This window comes from Betta splendens, chromosome 3 (assembly GCF_900634795.4).
Source record: "Betta splendens chromosome 3, fBetSpl5.4, whole genome shotgun sequence".
In the NCBI taxonomy this organism is placed as follows: Eukaryota; Metazoa; Chordata; class Actinopteri; order Anabantiformes; family Osphronemidae; genus Betta; species Betta splendens.
The window spans coordinates 7,334,201-7,343,640 of record NC_040883.2 but is presented as its reverse complement, the minus strand read 5'-3'; the positions used below and the strand labels follow the sequence as shown (position 1 = coordinate 7,343,640).

Genomic DNA, 9,440 nt, shown 5'->3' with positions numbered 1-9,440 from the left:
GCAGCAGTGGCGAACGAGAGCGGGCCTCCGACGCAAATACCATCAGAGGGATGGCGCCAGACGTGGCAAAAGGGCAGGACTGGACACACAGTGGGTTCTCATGTAGGAACGCACACACTGAGCAACACTGACTGAGCGTGCTGCAAACTGCACGTTTATGCATTTCACACCACTGACGCGTGTTCCTTCTGTTTATTTTATTACCAGTCGGCGTTCAAGCTGCCACTCATCTCAGGCTCTGTAAAAGCCCGATTCTCCTCCTTGTCTTTGCTCCGCGCCCCCTCCCCACATGTTCTTTGAAGGGGTCACTGCAGTTAGAGAGAAAACAGACCCAGCAGTGGATTTTCAATTGAATTGTCAGAAGCTGGCTGTTTTAATAAATCCTGCCCAGTAAAAGGGCAGGGAACCTTTTGTGAAGTGGCCTCACCCATGACGCTCGGCTTGGGCGCTCTCCGCTGAACCTTGTCTGCCAGAACCAGCTTCCCGGAGATAAAAAGAACTTGGCAAGTCTTCACTGAATGAGGACACTTTGAAAACACACACAATCAATGACTGTAACAAGACTCTCGCAATTATTTTTCAAACACTATGGAGACAGATGGTTGTTTCATTTGAATAAAATTCTATATTAATCAGTGGATTATTTTTTCATTCTTTTTTTGTGGGAAGAATTTATAGAGATATATGGTGTTTGTGTATGTACAGTAAACTGATACACCAGAGTGAGTGAGACTGGCAGAAGCTGAGTCTATGAAATCCTGCTAGGCTGTGTTTTATTGCTCATGAATGTCACTTTTTATTTATAACCATAAATGGGCTGCTTTTACTTCCTAATTTGATCCAGTCTGTCTCAGCAACTAGGTTATAGTGATAATGTGAAAATCCAGCAGCGACCATATGGCCGCCACTTATTCACTAGTTGTATTTTAAATAGATGGTATTATTCCACTCACCACGTGGCTCCCCAACCAGGAGCAGTGAAAAGAAGTGAGAGGCAAGGAGTGACGAGAAGTGCTGGTTTCTCTAATTAAACCTGCACAAACAGACAAAGTACTTATGTGGTCGCTGCTTTGTTGCCTTTGCTCCGTCTCTGACTGTTCTTGCTGCAAAACGTCCCGTCTCAACATGAAAACACAGCTAAGCTGATTACGGCACAAAGGCCTTCAGAGGAACGGTTCAAGCCGCTGTAAGGTCTGCGCGGACGCACAAATGCTATCAAACGTGATGTGTAGTCGAGCAAAGTCCTGTTTATTTTTGTTATTTCCCATGATCACAGGTGAACCTTTGCCAGAAAAAAGCCCTAATCCCTGCAAATCTATCTAATTTTTATCCAGACCTCTTTTCTGTCAGTCTCTGTGAGTGAAACTAATCTTCTCAAAGCAATGGCACTGGGAACCCTGGGAGCCATTGTTAAAAGTCTGTGGAAACTCAGATTATCCTATAGACCCAATGTTGACAGCACCGTATTTGCAGCTGGACCACGTCACTAACAATAAGCATCCACAAATCCTAATAAGTAGAGTTTGGTAGAATCATATATTCACAAACCCAAAGCAGTGAGTCAATGAATCAAACTTCCGCACAGCCAACAGTAATCTCAGCGCTTCGTTTATAATTAGACTCGTGGTCTTGAGAATTCATGACGCAATTGATACGCTCGTTCACGCAGCTGGAGCGGCTTCCTAAATAATTTGACATGGACAGCAGGAAGCCAGATTACTCCATATCGGCATGTATTTCTCTTATCTTTATGGCGCAGTTCGGAGATAAGAACAGATCATCCGCGCTGGCGCTGTGTATCCGCGCTGCATGCGATGCATACAATTATGCAAATGGCGCTGGAAGCCGCTGAATCTACGTTGAGGAACCCCCCCCCCCACACACACACACACACACACACACACGCTACCTACTTCTCTCCGCTCTTTGGCTGAGAGAAAAACCCACAGTTTTGGAAGGCAGCGAAGGTGGGCTCGTGCGGCAGGCATGCATCCGTAATGAGGCGCGCGCGCGGCGAGAGGCGAAGGCGCGCGGGCGAGCGGGAGGGACAAGCAGCAGCGGCGCGAAACGGGAGCCTCCTGACGGCCCGCGCGCGGACAAAGCCTCTCGGCCGACTGATCGCAGGTTGCCCCCACAGTGGTCAAGTGTAAACACAGTGGAGGGCTCTGCAGCGTGTAGGTGCTGTAATTACACGGCGCGAGCGGCGTGTGCACAAGCGCCCTTAACCGTTACACTCCTCCCTGTTTTCCCCTGTTGAAGAAACCTACCCGGTCCTGTGTAGCTCCAGCCGATGACATAACAATGCAAAACAGTCATTTACTAAAACATGGTTGACTCTAAAAGTACAGTATCCTCGCATCACGCTGAGATCAATACTTTTTATCAAGTTCCCAGACGGACGAACAGCATGTGTGAATATTTATCTGCGACTCGGATCAAAGGTTTCCATACCTTTAAACAGATAAATGTACATGAATAATTCAGATGAAGGTTATGCAGGTTACATCACAGACACTGTCAATGTTAATCAGATGACGCTGATAAGATCATTTGTATGGATTCCACAACCAAGGGCAAAGAGGCTAATCATACTTTCAGATGAGCCGGGACAATACGTAATATAATGAGCGTGATGTGGAAAAGCCTTCAGTGCGGCGCTGCTCTTTCCCCACATCAAGACATCGCGCACGGATAAGATAATTATCGGCCCGTTTGGCGTATTCCGCATTAGCTGCGCCGAGTGATTATAGGAACCAACTGAATTTCAAGGCTGATTTCTGAACCATTATCACATAATAAGGAATGTTGAATTTGGATGACGGCGGCGAGTTATGAGGGGATGAAAGTGAAGCAGGACGGCGTCCAAGGCAGAATGAGAATAAAAATGGACGGATGGGCCTGATGAGGCACGTGCCGTCAAACCAATGCATTATGAGACTTTGTAGGTGTGTGTGTGTGTGTGTGTGTGTAGAGCGGAACATGGGAAAATAAATAAATAAAACACACACGTGGGAAATTAAACGCAGGGAATTGTGTGAGCACACGGCTCCGGTTCTCAGACAAATGCTCCGCCGTTCAATTACAATCGTCGCGTCTCTAGGGGGCAAATCTAAAAGTACAGCGCGATAGCCTCAGGTTGGAACGAGACGCGCTGCCTCCCAAATATGTGGCTCCTTTATCAGCAGCCTGTTTACTGTAGGAGGCCCGCTCCTTGAATGAAGTCTGTGACGGAGCTCAGCTCAGCTCAGCGCGACCAGCGACAACACGGTCAAACACTGCAGATAAAACACGATCCGTCAAGGAAAATCCTTCACTAATTCCTCCACACAAACGCAGAATAACAGCGTGTACCTCCAGCACAGACAGATACACAACAGATAACGATGTGGGACTCAGGCACTAACCACCCTCTCTCTCTCTCTCTCTCTCTCTCTCTCTCCCTCTCGCTCTCTCTCTCTCTCCCTCTCTCTCTCGCTCGCTCCCCTGTGATTGGTTCTTTGCAGACCTTACCTTCAATCCCGGCAGCATTCGCTCCACAAACCCACACTGACGCGTCCTCCAGCTGCCGGATCACGGTGGTACCTCCTCATCCCTCTGCGTCATCCCTGCCTCCTCCGCTCTTTAAAGACTGTGGAGGGGCTGGTGAACCCCCGTCGTCCTCCTCCCGGCACCCAGGCTTGCTTTGTTTGCGTTGCACTCGCTTATCTTCTGTCTCCTTACTTTGTTACTAAGGGGATATCTGTGTAGCATTTCGAAGCATCCGTCCCAAATAACAGTCATGTACTGTCATTGTACTCGATGCTAAGTTTGGTGAAGGTGCGTGAATTTTCCGGATTTGCAGAGCTTCTGTTGCCTTTAACTCACTTCTCTGTCCACTCTCTTCAAAAGTCATTTTGAGTTAAATGACCTTTAGTTGTATTGCATAGACACTGAGTGGGTAAGGGGTAGTCAATCAAGCAGATTGTTAGTACTATTATTACTACTCATCACTGATTCTAAATTGCAAACACTATGAGCTAGATTTGAAGGACGTAAGGTGGTTTGATCTGATATAAGTACCTTTGCATTCTTATGCAATATCATAAACCACCTGCTCACATCTAATGGATTTTGGTGCCATACCAATATAGTGTTAGATCTATCACCATGACAACCATAAGAAATAATAAACAACAAAGCAAAAATATCATTCTGCAACCATTTTCTTGTGAATAAAGGTTTTGCTACTTCTGTGAAAATCTAATGGCTAATATTCAGTAATACTGGAGAGGAGTCTTTTTTTCGGATGCGAGTCAGTCCGCAGGTGAAACTGATTATCCATGATCAGACGCTGCGGAGGAAAACCAGGAAGTAATGACGAAGGGGGCGTGGCCAAAGTGAGCCACAAATGACAGAATCAGACAGAAATAAAAACATTGAGCTTGTTCCACAAACAATTATGGGAAAAAGTGAAAAAAATAAAAGGATGTTTGTCTCTGTATCTGTGGTTTCTCAGTCAGCGTCTGTCTCCTGTGGGTAAGTCCTGTTTGTTGCTGACCCAGTCAATTATCCTTTAAAGACTTCCGCCCTAATGTCCTGAAACGTTGCTGTAGGCGTTACGTACTGACAGCCCTGGGTTATTACTTCACTTTAGACCATTAACCTCCCTGTGCATCTCATTGTGGCGTATGAGGCGCCTCCTTGCAGAAGTGGGCGACCCCATAGGACGTTACAGAGCATCATCTGGTCACCTCCTGTAACTGTAGACACACCTCTTGGCCTGAGAAACCCTCACAAACACAATCATGGTGGTGGCATCAACCCACGGTGCTTATCTGATGGCATGCATTGTTAGCATGTGTATTTCTTATTACACACACACACACAAACCCTAACGTACAACCCAGGTAAATTGGGGTCAAATCATACCTGATGCTGTGCACTGTAACAATTAGTCAAAAAATCTTTGAACACGCGGCTCAAAGAATGAGCGCGTCTGCACAGCAATAATGATCAAAGGAGACGTGACTCGTTTCAAGGACATCGTCTCTCTGCTCTATTTGTTTGCCTCCGTTGCCGCTCCTGCCAGTAATCTCCGGAGAGTGGCTGTGTTTTTTTGGATTGATGCGGACCGCGTGGAGCGCCCGGAGTGCGCTGCAGGCAAGTGTCACTTCCCATTGGATGTTCCTGGTAAGTACTATACATGTTTCAAAACAAACTGTCACACGCCGGGTCTGAGATGTTTTCATATCTCAGGCCCCCTTTTTAACTCAGTGACTTTGACAAACTCGAAAACAGCTTAAAGCTCACAAGCAGGTTGGCGGCGTGAGGTTAGGAGGCGACAAAGAGGCCGCTTGAAAGCCAGGAGACGTAAAGTGACCTCTAACTGTCGGGAATGACACATTGTACCTGAATGATGAGTATGGAATAGATAGATGTATACGTTACACGTGCTTTGAAGAGAACATTTGGAAATGCATCTAATGAGGAGCCAGCACAATTATCAATTTCACTGATATAAATAACACCTGGTGGTTTGAATACTGCATAAGCAAAACAAATGAAGGGTGAATAAATTACATAAAATAGAAATAATGTCTACTGTGCCAGAAAGAATGAAAAGTTCCTCGCTCTGTTCTCTCCCACTGCAACTTCTCAGCCATGTTTCCCCCCTCTCTGCGTCTGTGTAATTGCACTTCACTCTCAGATGCCTCTCAACATATTTGATACATTGACAAATTCCCCCTTTCAGTGCTCTCATCATGGCTATTCCCTGGAAACGTACAAGAAAGAGGAGGAGGCAGGCACCGCAGACAAGCAGAGAGCAGGCCCAGCTTCCCAGATGGGTTGTACCCCATCGATTGACTGGTGAAATATATCTCATATCATATAAAACTAGCTCTGGGCCTCCATATATCTTCAGGGAGGAACATCTGGGTCTCCCCAAGGGCTTCTGGAAAACAATTGCAAGCTTTTGCTTCAGTTGAGAACGATCAAACAGGCCTGCTGTGTGGTGGTGTGGCTCCTTCAAGGTCAGAGCCGCACCAGGAAGTGCTGCGTTTTTTAAATAAGCGTCTTTTAGTTGTTTGAGTTTTCCTCCAAAAAATAAAATGAAATATAAATAAAATATAAAATACAAATATAAATTTGTGGGTGTTTTTACCTCAACAACATAAACGATAAACAAAACAAAGATGTCTGCTGAAAAGGCAGAGCTTAATATTCTCTCTCTCTCTCTCTCTCTCTCTCTCTCTCTCTCTCTCTCTCTTTTAGATCCGTTCATATTGAAGCATGTCACTGCCGTCAGGAATAATGTCACTGAATGAGACCTCTGGGCTTTCCACGGTACCAACTTGACCCTGAATGCATCAGCACATAAGAAGAGGCGCACTGGTTCTGGGCAGTTTCAGGTGAAAACAGGGGAAGAAGACCAGTATTCTTTGATTTTGTTCTATTCTATTCTTGGTTTTGTTCTATTCTAAAAAATGACTTGTTTTTAAGATTTAGATTTAATTTCAGTTAAGACGTCTTTACTGTCCATACATCTAGTTTGTTTCATCCTGTAACTATGTGATGTTGCTGGAACATACGTACGCACACTGTAGTCTCACATACTGCAGTCTGGGAATACATACACGACTTGGTGCAAGGCCACAGGCATTAATGTCTATCAGTATTCAAGGGACAGGTGCTCATGTCTTAGCTACCAGGAAAATTTGCTGAGATACAAGGAACTCTCAAGAGCCATTAAAGCATGACATTCTGCAACGCGTCAATAGGTGACAGACTGATAAATGATCAAATTATCCCACTTCATCTGCACGGCTCTGTTGTCATAGTTAACCATCAAAAATCAAAACATATCTGTTTCAGTCTGCGAGCTGTCTATAGCATCAAAGTCAAAGGGGGTGTTGTAATTGAATGCTGATGTAGGCCAATATTAATCATCATTTCATTCTCGGGCTCAGCGGCGGAGTGGGCAGCGCTGCCCCGTTTGGCCCAAGATGGAGTATGCAGAGGAGAAAAGACCAATTTCCTCATCGCGAAATGGAAAGTTCTCCAAAGCAGTTCGGAGCGATTTGTCATCAATCACGGCTCAAGGCCTCCTGAGCTGGGAATTTTGGGGGTGCAAGGGGAGGGGGGGTGGTGAGAGGAAGATTTGGACCACTCTATTACCTGAGCGCACTTCACTGTGAATAATGATGTAGGACACAAAAAATGTCGCCAGCATGAAGTCGTAGCTTCAGTCATGGGAAACACATGTTGAGCGTTTAAGAAGGCGGAAATATCACAGTAGAAATATCACAGTTTCTTAATACACATGCTCAAAGGTAGTTTTTTTTTGTTGGCGAGAGAATCGACATTCCAATCACGTCGCCTCGCCCTCATCACGTCAGTCTCTTTACTCATTTGATAATATCAAAAAAATGTCATATCTATGATGCAATGTCAGGCAAATCTGCTCATTTGTCTATCGCACACAAATCTCCACAGTGCGAGTTCTGACATGTTTGCCATTAATATTTCAGAGGCGAGCCCTCAGGATTTTTATGTGAACATCACACTGGCTGTTTCCAAACTACCCAAGGTCAGCCACCCGCTCGAATCAAGGACTGATGCAGAGAATCCGCCAAGACAACAGAAATAAAATGAAGCATCAAACTAAAAAAATACAAGTAAAAAGTTTGTATTGTGTATATGTGTGTTTTAGCGTGGGAAAGTCGTACTGCACCTGTGACCGCTGCTGGATCTTTTATGTTGAACAGGTCAATGCAGTTGCACTTTGCTGCAGGCCTCTCTCACACGTCTTGCTTTGCAAAGCAAATGCATGCGCTGTGCTGTGATGCACCTGAATATTTGCTAATGAATAATTGAGTAATCCAGCACTTCATATGTCTCTGTTAATACAGGCTGTTGTTCTTTCTGTTCGCATGCAGCAAAAAATAAAATGGGTTTATTTTACCCTAAATGATCATTTGCAAGATTGTTTTCACTTTTGTGTTTTGCTTGTGTTTTTTTTACAGCTTCCTCTGGGGGACAATCTCCTGACTTCATCCTTACATTCATATCCCTTCACAGTAAGTCGGCGCGGGCTATAATATCCGCCCCACATCAGTGCAGCCAGTGAGCATGAATTACCATCATTTACTGTACTAACGCCTTCCTCAAACATTGGGCCTCTTACTCTATGCTAAAGTATGTGTGTGTGTGTGTGTGTGTGTGTGTGTGTGTGTGTGTGTGTGTGTGTGTGTGTGTGTGTGTGTAGGAGTTGTGGAGGAAGATTTCCTGCATCCGTCAATGAAGTCAATGAAGAAACTCCAGCTTGAGGACCCTGCTCTGTACCGTCTTTGTTATGTAATAGATGCTCTACACATCTACTGGGTCATTTGAACTTGGGACTGTAAATTGTAGACAGACAGACAGACAGACTATACTAATGTAGCGAGAGGTGACATTTCACAGTAGTTACTAATCTGGTTTGCCTGGATGCAACATTAGCATTTTCTCTTAGAGTAGAAACACACAATTAGGAACATTTAGTGTGCATTAATACTTAACTGCCGGGATCACAATTAGTCAGACAACAAATGAAGGTGAAATCGTTCACCTGAGAAAACTGTCTTAATTTCTGTATCTTTGCTGAGCCAGGGTTGGCATGAGATGAGGCTCACCTTATTATTCCTAGCGGGAAACTGACTGGCATGAAGGACAATGAGGCCCAGCAACGGAAAGGATGCCAAATGCCAAATGCCTGACTTGATTGCTATATGGGGAGATGGCACCATTTAGTCCAAACTGGAAGGCACTCGCCGTACTGTAAGCAAAATATGCTGGGAACAGAAGCACACGCGTCAACTTTTGTTATTGTTACTGCGCACACGCTTGTCTCCTGAATACCGCTGTCGGCTCAGATTAGCGGTGGACGTGGGCTCCCTGCGACTGCACGTATGCGCCCGCGTGCGCCGCGCGGCTGCAGATGGAAAGCGGCTTTTGTGAACGGCAGCGATCATTTGTCCACAAGTCCTGTAGAACGCGTTCGCCTTCAGCCACGTTTGCCTTTTCACTACTTAAGAAATATGTATTTTGTGACAGCCTCACTGATGTAAGCTTGGATCCGTGGGGTGGATTATAGTTAACACTGGTCTGTAGTATCAGCAGCCATGTTTGAATTTTAAATAAACCATTGTTACAGTGAGGTGAGGATTTATCTCAAAATGCAAATATACAATAAATGATTATTTTGCTGACAGTGTAATATTTATAAAAGTGCGTTGTTTCCATCTGTTCACGCTGACCTTGAGAGAATTTCCCATGTCCACTTGTTCTGAAAGATGAAACGATTATGTGTGGGTGATCAGGGGTCAAAGGTCAAAGTTTGACATTTTACAGTAATGCTTTGAGGAAATATCCTTCCGAAAGGTCAGAGTCAGTGACCTCAGCACACAACCTGCCGGTTTGAC

General features: G+C 45.0%; 1 long non-coding RNA gene across 1 annotated transcript; it reads left to right on the top strand.

Moving 5' to 3' along the window:
- Positions 1-6,407: 6,407 nt before the first annotated feature.
- On the top strand, positions 6,408-9,219 carry LOC121202121 (uncharacterized). The gene is made up of 3 exons (XR_005897449.2): positions 6,408-7,655; positions 8,004-8,057; positions 8,246-9,219. It is a non-coding gene; the product is annotated as an uncharacterized LOC121202121 (long non-coding RNA).
- Positions 9,220-9,440: the final 221 nt, after the last annotated feature.